Here is a 12,442-nt window from a genome sequence, read left to right as displayed (position 1 = left end):
TTATAATATCATCAGTACATTTGCATTATACTTTCTTGAGCTGCTCTCTCTCCAGGCTTTATGGGCAAATCCTTTACTTCTTTACTTTGTAATATTTTAATATCAATCTGGCTTATGTTTAAACTTAATAGTTATAAAAATACAAATGGTTATATTATAGGATTAATTGGAATATGGATATTTTTCAGGCTTAGGTTTGGGGTCCCTATGGGTACTCTTATTATCAGATTTGCAAGAGGTCAAAGTACTCCAAAGACTTGGTTAACTTTTATTCTATGATTGATGTCATAAATCTTGTAGAGAACCTTGCTACTCAGTAAGATGGGCCAGAAAGGGGCCTCCATCAGAGGGAAGCTTAGTAGAGCTCCCATGGTCAACCAGTAGGAGGGTCCTTTTGTCTCTGTTGGCAGAATATTGCCTGAAAGGACCACTGAGGGAAGAGATTAGATGTTCTACTGTAGCAATAAATGACAGATGCAGTCTGTCCTTAGTTGGTAAATGAACTTTTCTGTTCTGAATGTTTGTGTCCCCTCAAATTCATACATTAAGTCTTAACCTCCAAGATGGTAGTATTAGGAGGTGGGTCTCTTGGGAGGTGATTAGGTCACAGGGCAAAGCCTTCATGAATGGGAAAAGTACCCTATAAAAGAGACTCCAGAATGCTGGGGATTTAGCTCAGTGGTAGAGCACTTACCTAGCATGTACAAGGCCTTGGGTTTAATCCCCAGCCCTACAAAAGAAAGAGATAGAGAAAGACTCCAGAGAGCTGCCTTGCCACTTCTATCATGTGAGGTCAGAGCAAGAAGTCACCAGAAAGTGGGTCCTCACCAGACACTGAATTTTTTTGATCCTTGATCTTAAACTTCCTAGAATCCATAACTATGAGAAATAATTTTTATAAGCTACCCATTCTATATATTTTATTATAGTAACTTGAGTTGATTTTGGGACAGATACTGGCTTCCCTCTCAACATGGAGCCAAATATAATAATACATTCATTTCAGAAAATACAGCTACATTACCTGGATATAATTGTTACAAATAAAAATGGCATTCTTGTGTTCAATAATGAAGCAAATGCATCATATTTGGACATTTAATTTTTTTAATATAAAGAATTTATACTGTTTTATTCAGGAATGAAACAAAACAGCAGATGGAGTCTGAGGTTCTCTAATGAATTAATATAAGTTCAAGAGATTTATTGTATCCCATGAAACTAAAGTTTAATATACTTGAAATTTGCTAAGAGGTAAAATTTAAGTGTTCTTACCACAAAAAGACAAGTATGCAAAGTAATACATATGGTGATTAGCTAGATTTAGCCATTCACAATATGTACATATATCAAAACATCATGTGTACCATATAATGCTTATTAATTAAAATTTTAGCATATGTGAGGCAGTGAGTTCGAGCCTCAGCACTACATAAAAATAAATAAAATGAAGATATTGTGTCTATCTTAAAAAAATCTTTAAAAATTTTTAATTAAAAAAAATCAAGATAATAAGTTCTTAATATGATCATTAGCCCCAAACAAAAAAAATATAAACATTGCTAGTGAATTTTTCATATCCTCAGAATTTGGGATCTATTTGAATTGAATGTTGCATAAAAGAAGAATGCACTCAGTTAGCAGAAGCTTTAAAGCAGTGAATCCTGGCCATAAAGTACTATTAACCCCAAATAGGATAAAAATAAATAAAACAACATATATATGATATACATATGTATATATTAGTATAATGTGTTAAAGCCAAATTAAAAGACAAAACTTTTAAAGAGTCCAGAAAAAGAAGCACTATCTAAGATGTTAATAGCAAAACTAAGAGTTGACTATTTTATTAGATAGCATGGAAGCCAGAAGATAATATAATGACATCTCAAAATGCCAAAAGAAAGTAAATGCTGGCTTAGCATGTTATATCCTTCATAGTTCATTTGAAATAAACTCATTTTCAGATAAGCAATGACAAAAGAATTTATCAGCATCAGAGCATTACTAGAAAAATATTAGTGTGTATTTTTCAGGCCAAAGAGTAATCTGAAGCTACAGGAAAAAACAAGGAATAGAAAGGTTAAATATGAGTAAATATAAACGGATATTGGCTGTAAAGATCAATAATAATAATCATATTGTGTTAAAATATGCTAGAACATAAGTTGGTAGAGGAGTTAATTATGTATTTTAATGTCTGTGTGTTATCTGGGAATAGAATTATATTTCAATTTTGATAAGTGAATGATAAACATTATCTCTAGGGAAATCTCTATGGAAACATCCAAAGTAATTGTAAAAGGATAAATAACTACGGAGTAAATAGATAGGAAAAATAGTAAAAAATAATGAATCCAAAAAAGGAAATCAAGGAAAGAAAGAACAAGAAGTATATATTTTACTAAGGATTTATGTGTTGTAGGACTGCCCATCACAGTGTCTGGGCCACTAGAAATCCCTTTATTATCTTTCTTGGGCATACACCAACTGGTCATTTCCTCCCCCACTCATAAGATATTATTTTTAGTGTTTTTCCCCCAAGTCTTTTTAAGCCTGACACCACACTGAAAGGTCCGGGCCAGTCTTTCACAGCATTTATCCAAAGTTCAGTCCATTTTGAAAAAAACAAGAACAAATAAAAATCTAAGAATATGAAGGAACCATTTTTGGACCCACCCCTTAACTGGCTTCACCTTTCTGTTGCTTCACAATCAGCTGCAATGTAATGAAAGAGTTTCTGGCAATTATTGCTCTTAGTTTATTTTCCCTTCCAGCATCTCTGGAGATACAAATTAAGCATAGCTTTGTAAAACCAAGCATACACGTCTGAGAATGACTTATTTTATTCCTTAGGTAATAACCCTATAAATTAGGGTGCTAAATTACTTACAAAATTCTTATTTCTTCCAGTTCACTTTTATCATTAAACCTTGACATTTGTATATTCTGTCTGGTCCTTTAAATTCAGAAAGGAGCATTTTTTAAAACTTAGATGCTAGGTAGCCATGATATTCCATGTTTGATGTCATTCTGATTGTTTTGCATCATCGCCTGACTATGCCCTACACCTTTTTCTCTTTATTTCTTCTTTTTAGTTATACATGACAGTAGAGTATATTTTGACATATTAATAAAAACATGAAACATATGTTGTTCTAACTAGAATCCCAGTCTTGTGGTTGTACATATGTGGAGATTCACTGTGATGTATTTATGTATGTACATAGGAAAGTTAAGTCAGATTCATTCCACTGTCTTTCCTATTCCTATTCTTCCTCCTTCCCTTCATTCACTTTTGCCTAATATACTGAATTTCTGTTCTCCTCCCTTGACAATCCCTTATTGTGGGTTACCTTCCACATATCAGAGAAAACATTCAACCTTTGGTTTGGGGGGACTGGCTTATTCATTTAGCATAATAGTCTCCATATCCATCCATTTGCTGGAAAATGTCATAAAGTCATTCTTAATGGCTGAGTAATACTCTATTGTGTATATATACCACATTTTCTTTACCATTCATCTGTTGAAGAGGCACCTAGATTATTCCATAGCTTAGTTGCTATAAACATTGTTGTGGCTGCATTACTGTAGTATGCAGTTTTTAAGTCCTTTGGGTATACTGAGGAGTAGGAAAACCGAGTTAAATGGTGATTCCATTCCAAGTTTTCTGAGGAATCTCCATACTGCTACATAGATTGGTTGTAACAATTTACAGTCCCATCAGCAATGATGGGTATACATTTTTCGCCACATCCTCATCAACACTGTTACTTTTATTCTTAATAATTACCATTCTGATTGGAGTAAGATGAAATCTCAGTGTAGTTTTAATTTGCATTTCTCAAGCTGCTAGCAGATTTTGAAATTTTTTTCATATATTTGTTGACCATTGAACATTCATGTTTCTTCTGTGAAGTGCTTGTTCAGCTCCTCTGCCCATTTATTAACTGGGTTATTCAGGTTTTTGTTTTGTTTTGCTTTGTTTTTTGGTGTGTGTGTGTGTGTGTGTGTGTGTGTGTGTGTGTGTGTGTGTATGTATGTGTGTGTAGATTTTTTAGTTCTTTATATATCCTGAAATCAATGCTTTATCTGAGGTGCAGGTAGCAAAGATTTTTCTCCTATACTGTATGCTCTCTCTTCATGCTAGATTGTTTCCTTTGCTGTGAAAAAGCTTTCTAGTTTGATACCATCCAATTTATTGATTCTTGGTTTTATTTATAATTCTTGTTTTTAATTCTGTCATTTCTTGCCTTCTTACTTTCTATCCCAATAACCTGATATTCTTTCTCTGTAATAACCCACAAAGCTGTGTTTTTCTGGCTAACCATCTTTTTGACTCTTACCTTACCTCTACTGTTGTTTTTAAAGAAAAAGTAATTTAGCTTTGCTCTAAAATTTTTGGAAAGCACAGAAAAATACTATAGAAAAAAAGTACCTGAATCTTGAGAGAATCACTTAAAATTCTTGGTGTATTCTTGGGGAAAAATGTAATCCTTTCTTGTGTTTCAGACATTTATTCTGTTTCTAGAATACATTCTTCTTTTCTGATAGTTATATAGGAATAATGATTACTACCTTTTTCTTTCAAGCCTGTGTTGTTTGTAAATTATAATGCAAAAAGGAAAACTTTTTTCCCAAAAAACTCATATTCTCTGTTGGAAGGCTGGTGATTGTGCATACATCTTGTTCTAATGCTTCACAGAAGCTCAATTCTTCCCATTAAGAGATATACCTGCTGCCATTGTCATCCAAATAGGGGGTATACTGAGGATAAATGGGGTCTCCAGGATTCTTTACTTAAGGATTTGCATCTTGTTAGGTCTTCTGATAGATAAAACTTGTCAAATAAATTAAATCAATAAATCCCTAACATGAGCCAATGAAACTTTGATCCAATGCCTAGCAAACATCCTGCTTCCTATTCTAGGAGTGTGAGATTCAGATCTTATTGTTATAGAAATGAATGTAAGATGTCTTGACAGCTCCTCTTAATCTGCTCAAGTTTAAAAAATTAATATCGTTAGCCTCTTTAAGCCATCACTTAATATTCAAAATTTCCAAAATTTAACGTTCAGGGATTTTCAGAGGTAAAGAAAGCTTTTTTTCTCAACTAAAACAAAACATCTTTAAAAATATTTTAACAATGTACAAATATATTTACAACATAATCTGCTGATTCAAAGACTCAAACAAAGTTGGCAGTTTCTAAAACATAATTTACAGATGCCTAAAATAGTTTGCAGATTGGTTTTGTTTACAGTTACATATATTGTCGTGTTTTATTAATATTGTATGATTTACAATAACTCCATTATAGCAAGAAAAAAAAACAAAGTCATAAAATAAAATATCTTTTAGGCATTTATTATACCAATAATACTCATTTAATAATAAAAGATAAATTGTATTAGCCCAATGACCACTGAAGAGTTTCCAGGAAGTCCAAAATAAAATCTAGTTATCTTTTCTATGAAATAAATAGAATAGCAGCAATCCCTGGGTATCCCTTAAACATAAACTATGAAGATTCCATTTATATTAATTAGGCTTTATGAAATTATTTGCTGTAGTATAAAATAAACGACAATTTGAGAAACTAGTTAGCACTACCAGCAGCCTGAATTTGGTTTTCACTTGAGCATATCTAAGGTAAGCAATTTCAATATGAAGTGTGTATTTAAAATTAACAATTTTTTCTAACTTTTCCAATGCATACACAAGTCAAGTGCTTCCTCTTAACCATGAGCTCAAACTTGTTTCTGAAAATAATGTACAGAATTGGTATATAAACACAAAGACCTTTGAGATACACTAAGAGCATCCTATGTTCTGTGGATCAAAATGCAAACCTCTCTGTGATGTCTTCTCTCTCTCTCTCTCTCTCTCTCTCTCTCTCTCTATATATATATATATATATATATATATATATATATATATATATATATATATTAGTTTGGGATATACTGATACATTACTACATGCATACATACATACATCATAAAATAAATTCTGACAATGCTTCTAATGACACCATACTTCCCAGCCCCAACAACTAGAGAAAGAAAATAAAAACTTTGTTTAAAAAAAGAAAACAGTTTCATATAAAGTTTTTAAGTGAAAAAGCAAAAACAGCAATCCTCTTTGCAACTGGACTCAACTCTAACAGTTTATCATCAACAATGTCTTCAGCCATTCCCCAATGTCATGGAATACACAAGCTTTCTCTCTATTCAAGAAGTCTGATCATCTCCAGTGTTTTGTTTTAAAAACTGCTTTCCTGGATATGAAGTAGCCGTGCTGGTTAAATTCCTCTATCTGCCCACTTTGAACCTGATGTAACCATACAGGTTGGCATCCTATAGCACCATACCCATGATAACCACAGCCAACCACTTCACTCTGAAGGAGAAGAGAGCACTAAAGGCAAATGCCACCCACAGTACTGGATAGGCAGTCAGTCCTAACAAAATGATTCTTAATTCAGCCTCTGAAACAGTTTTATTCTGCTAAAGAGTTGTCTTCCTGGACTCAAATACCCAACGACTTTTTCCATCCTCATCAATATGATTCCACCACTGAAGGACAACCATCAGTCTACCTGTGGTATTCCTCACTGCCCAAAATATGGTCTATATTAGAAAACGTTCCATGTGCAGCTAACAAGAAAGTGTATTTAGTCACTGATGGATGAAATATTCTATATATGTCTGTTAAGTATAAATACTTAAGTGTATTTTTTTAGTTTAGTAACTTCTTTATTTAGTTTTCATTTGTATGATCTGTCCAGTGAAGAAACAGGCATGTAAAAATCACCCAATATTATTGTGTTGTAATCTATTTGATTCTGGATATTGAGAAGGGTTTGTTTGACTTGCGTAGATGTTTCATTGTTTGGGGCACAGATATTTACAACTGTTATTTTGTTGTTGTTGTATGACTTCCTTAAGTAGTATGAAATGACCTTATTTATCTCTTCTGGTTCACTTTGGCTTAAAGTCCACTTTATCAGATACGAGAATAGAAACCCTTGCTTGTGTATGAGATCCATGTGAATGATAGGATTTTCCCCATCCTTTCACCTTCAGTTTGTGAATGTCTTTGCCTATGAGGTGAATCTCTTGGAGACAGCATATTGTTGGGTCTTGTTTATTAATCCAATCTGCCAGCTTGTCCTTTGAATGATGAGTTGAGTCCATTAACAGTGTTATTATTGAGAGATTATTTTTATTTCTTGTCATTTTGATTTATTAGATTCTCCTTCAATATACTGTTCCTGTAGTATAGTTTCACCATCTGCTAGTTTTCATTTGTTTTATCCATTTCTTCTTCATGAAATATTTATTGAATGTTTTGTAGTGCCGACTTTCTAGTTGTGAATTCTTTTAACTTTTGTTTATTGTGAAAGCTTTTAATCTCATCTTCAAATCTGAAACTCAATTTTTCTGGATATAGTATTCTTAGTTGGCATCCATTTTCTTTCAGAGCTTGGTATTTATTATTCTAAGATCTCCTAGTATTTAGGGTCTGGTGCAGAAAATCAGCTGAGATCCAATAGGCTTAATCTCTAAATATGACCCATCGTTTTTCTCTAGCCACTTTAAAAATTCTATCCCTATTCTGTATGTTAGGCATTTTTATAACAATGTGCCTAGGAGTGGGTCTGTTGTAATTTTGTATATTTGTAGTACTTTATGCCTCCTGTATTTGATTTTCCATTTCATTCTTAATATTTGGGAAATTTTCTATTATTACATTATTGAAAAATTTGTATATTCCTTTAATTTGTTCTTCATAGCCTTAATCTGCCCCTGTGAATCTTATATTTGGCCTTTTAATGTTACCCCATATTTCTTAAAAATTCTGTTCATTATCTCTTAACATATTTTCTCCATGATCAACTTTATTTTCAAGATTGTATACTTTGTATTTGTTGCCTGAAAATCTATCTTCCAAATGGTCTAGTGTATTGGGGATGCTTTCCATTAAGTTTTAATTTTGTTATTGATTCCTTCATTTTGAGAATTTCTAATTGTTCCTTCTTCAGAACTTCTATTTCCTTATTAAAGTGATCTTTCATTTCTTGTGTTTTCACTCTAATTTCACACTTTACATCACCTTTTATCTCGTAGATCAATTTAACTATAAACTTTCTACATTCCTCTTCTGACACTTCTTTCACTAAAGTATCGGTGTAGTCTGCTATGAAGTCATTCTTGTTTGTTTGGAATAGTTTGTTCCTTGCTTTTTGTTTTTTTATACCAGCGACTGAACTCTGGGGCACTCAACTGCTGAACCACATCTCCAGCCCTATTTTGTATTTTATTTAGAGACAGGGTCTCACTGAGTTGCTTAGCTCCTCACTTTTGCTGAGGCTGGCTTTGAACTTGAAATCCTCCTGCTTCAGCCTCCTGAGCTGCTGGGATTACAGGCATGTGCCACCATACCTGGCCTCCTGCTTTTTTATATTGTTTGTGTGTCTACCCATCTATCTAAATGGATCTAAAGCAGCAGAGCTTCTATTCTACAAGCTTTTAGTAATCCTGTATGTTTCCTGTGCCTGACAGATTAGGGGAGAGCCAAATAATTGCAACCAACTGTGCATTCAATATGTAGAACTAAATTACTTAATTCCTATTATGACACAGTGTTAATTGTCAAAATAAACAGAAATGATAGGCTCAGCAGTTTCTATTAATAAAGACAGTAATTAATCATGAATTATGTGTGGCATAAAATCAAACAGTAGGTATTATCTGTGACCTCTCTTGTATTAATTGTTGCTATAGCATTAGTGATGGGGTCTGGCATTTTATAAACCAATTAGTGTTAAGATAAGTTAAGAACAGAGTTAATTAAGAGGAAAGGAGAAGAGATTGGAGGGTAAAAAATGGCTTATACTTTTAAGAGGTGAATAGGGCAGATGCAGAGATGATGTGAGATGAGCTATCTATGAAGCAAGAGGAGAAAAATAGAAGTAAAAGAATTAAAGGAAGAGTAAAAGAACAATAGAGTTTGGATATTAGTAGGAGAAAAAGGGGAAAGAGAAACAAGGGGAAACAGAGTCATAAAACAGGTTGAATACAATATCAATCCAATCCAACATACATTAATCAAAAATCCTAACCCTCAAAAAACAGTATAAGGAAAAATAATTACTTTCAAGAAATGCTAGACATAAGAAAGCAGAAACAAATATAAAATATGTGTGTGTTTAAATGTCTATCATATATCAATCGGTACACATTCAAAAACAAAAAACACAGAATAGTAAGAATAGTCAATGACAGAATATGCTCAATGTCTGTGCCAAACTCCTTCTCTTTGTTGGTTTCCCTTCTCAGCAGTATGGTAAGGGGAGTGAAGAGTGTGCTGTCAGCTCCACTTCCAGGATATAGATGCCACTGGGTTATGTAAGATGAGTTTGTGGAAATGAAGCTCCCAGAGGTGGGGATTATTGCTCCAAGTGTTTTATTGCATGGGGAGTTATCAGGTGTTTTTTAATCAACGCACATTTAGGACTGTACCCCAGGAGTCTCCCCAGGCTCAACTCATAGGAAGGATGAGCCAGTTCTTTGCTACTTCTGTACTTTGCAGAGAATGCCCTTTCTGGCATCCCCATGTCTGCTCCAATCTCTGTTACTCCTCCCTGTTCAGATTCTCAAGCCACTGCCACTAGTCCTACACACTGCCAGATTTAAGGGAGGTGGGAGAGATGGGCTCCCTCCAGCCTATCCAATCTGTATTACCCACAGGCAAAATATTCTCCATAACAGAAATTGTCCTGATTTGCTAACTCAGATGAATTACCTACACCAATAAGAAATAGAAATTGTCCTGATCTAGGTTCAATCTAGATCCTATGGCTGGAAACTGCTGGATTCATGTATTGGACTCAGTCCCAAATTCACAGACCTAAGTTCCTGGTCTGAGTTGGTGCCACTTTAGTGCACAAGTCCCCCAGAGGGATCCAGCTTCAGCTCCTTGTGCACAACTGGCAGACCTGGGGTCTTTTGTGCACCAGCTTAGTGAGCCAAATAGGCTCTGAGTCAGCCCAGAGCATTACTGCCCCTCTGAACTTAGGATTCTCTATGCCAAGACTGTCTGCAGCACTTTTCAGCCCTTTCTGATCTTCTGTATTAATTTCCCCCACTCTTAGCAGGAGCTCAGCTCCAATTTTGTTCCTTTTCCTTGTCTGATGCATCCCAAATTTCCCAGTCTCCAAGGCTCTCTAACCAATATTGATTATCAGTGAAGTCCCTTTTCCACCCACCTCACAGAGAAGCAGTATTCCTACTGCTTGAGTCCTGTGTCATGGAGCTGTGAGAAATGCCTCTTCCCACTAATCTGCCATCTTGTTCTCTCCTATTTTTTGGTGAAAATTAATAAACTCAACTTATAATTTCTATTGAAATATAAATATAAAGTCCCAAGAATGATAAAAACAATTTTGAAAAGAACAAAGTTGGAGAGGTTACATAACACATTGTTAAAACTGTGATGTATAATGACAGGAAAATAGACAAACTACACAATATAGAATTCAGACATCAATCAACAGATTAAATTTATAAAAAAGCTTCCCCAGTAAAATAGTGGGATCAATGCAATATGTGTAGAAATAATGTAGTTTTACCACCATTTCACACACATATAATAATCTATCCCAGGTGGATCAAATAATAAAGTTTCTAAAGATAAAAAATCTTTACAACCTTAGAGTAGGCAAAAACTTTTTAAGTCACAACACAAAAACAGTAATTATAAAGGAAAAGACTGATAAGTTGGAGACCATTGAAATGAAAAGCTTTATTTTTCAACAAAGAGTGAGTAGATATTTCAATACATACATCTGACAGAGAATATATAGCAGCATATATAATAAATGCCTATAAATTATAATAAAAAGAAAAGTTTTTTTAAAAAAATCAAGGCTTAAATATGCCCAAATGGCTATCAAACATATAAAAATGTTTAAAAGTTATTAGGAAATGCAAAATGAAACCAAAGTGAGATAACACTACACATCAGATAGGCCAAAGTTAAAATTAAAAATATTATCTTTTCATGATGTGGAACAAAATTTGCATTCATATATGATTGACAGAAGTTTGTATCAATATAATCATTTTAGAAAAACTCTTTATCAAAGAGGAATATTTTCCCACCTATGACTCAGCAATCCCATTCTTAAGTATATATTTGAAAAAAATATATAAATATAAAAATTAAAAGGCATATGAAAATATTCATAGCTTCATTACTCATAGTAAAAAACTCAAATGTCCTTTGTAATAAACTGGATAAATTCTGATATAGTTGTAAAAAAAATACTATATGTAAATGAAATAAACTACTATTGGGGCTGGGGATGTGGCTCAAGCAGTAGCGCACTCCCCTGGCATGGGTGTGGCCCGGGTTCGATCCTCAGCACCACATACAAACAAAGATGTTGTGTCTGCCAAAAACTAAAATGTAAATTTAAAAAAGAAATAAACTACTATTGTTATGCACAGCATAAATGAATCTCATATTTCAAATTGTTAAGCATAAGAAGCCAGACACAAAGGGTGCATGTTATGTGACTCAAAAAGATAACACTCAAAAACAGAAAAATTATTGTATGGTGTTAGAAAAGTGGTTACCCTGGAAGGAATAGTATAGACTGTGAGAAGCATAAGGAAGACTTCTGGAAACGCAATGATATTCTATATCATACACACACACACATATGTTATATATATGTAATGTATATATATCATGTGTATATATATATATATATATATATATATATATAAATGATTGCTTACATAGATATGCTCATGTTATAAAAGTTCATCAAGTATCAACACAATTTATAACTGCATATGTCAGCGAAATTTATGTCAGTATATGTCATTCTTAAATTTTAAAAGTTAAAAAATGCTGTCAAAATTCCCCTAAGATAACACTATACAAAGTGGTTCTTTTTCTATTTAAGAAAAAATTGTCAAATGTTGCTATATCTTCAGAAAATATATTCTGTTTAAAAAATTTAAGCTATAACAGAACCCTAAAGAGTTGGAAGTTAACTTATTTTTTCCATTTGCATAATTCTCAACATAATATTATAAGAACACAAAAAATGTACAGTGAATAATATCACTTAGGATTCTTTTAGCTGTATCAGAAAACCCTAACTCAGATGAATTACATACACCAATAAGGAGTTTATTCATCTTACAAAAGAATCCAAGAGGTGGGCAGTTCCAAGGGTGGTTAATTCAGTATCTTAGCACCATTTTCAAGGACCCAATTTGCTTCATCTTACTGCTTTGCCATTTTCATCAATAAGTTTTGTCTTGAAGTTTGAGACTTAGTGAAAATGTCTTCAACAGTTCCCAGCATCACACCCTCACAATAGTGTCCATATGCAGAAAAGGAGGCTTTTTATATTATA

The 12,442-nt window shown here is 33.4% G+C and overlaps 1 protein-coding gene and 1 pseudogene across 2 annotated transcripts in view; both read right to left on the bottom strand.

The window, feature by feature from the left end:
• Positions 1-12,442, bottom strand: part of GPR158 (G protein-coupled receptor 158) — a gene marked incomplete at both ends in the record, with an annotated part of 431,513 nt that overhangs the window by 229,015 nt on the left and 190,056 nt on the right. The gene's annotated exons all lie outside the window — the stretch shown is intronic.
• LOC308652204 (Golgi apparatus membrane protein TVP23 homolog B-like) lies at positions 6,237-6,623 on the bottom strand (annotated as a pseudogene). Its single transcript has one exon. The product of its transcript is annotated as a Golgi apparatus membrane protein TVP23 homolog B-like (transcript).

This window comes from Spermophilus citellus, assembly GCF_964194105.1.
Source record: "Spermophilus citellus genome assembly, chromosome: 6".
Taxonomy (NCBI): Eukaryota; Metazoa; Chordata; class Mammalia; order Rodentia; family Sciuridae; genus Spermophilus; species Spermophilus citellus.
Note: the sequence above shows the minus strand (reverse complement) of the source record. Positions and strands in the feature narration are given on the sequence as shown.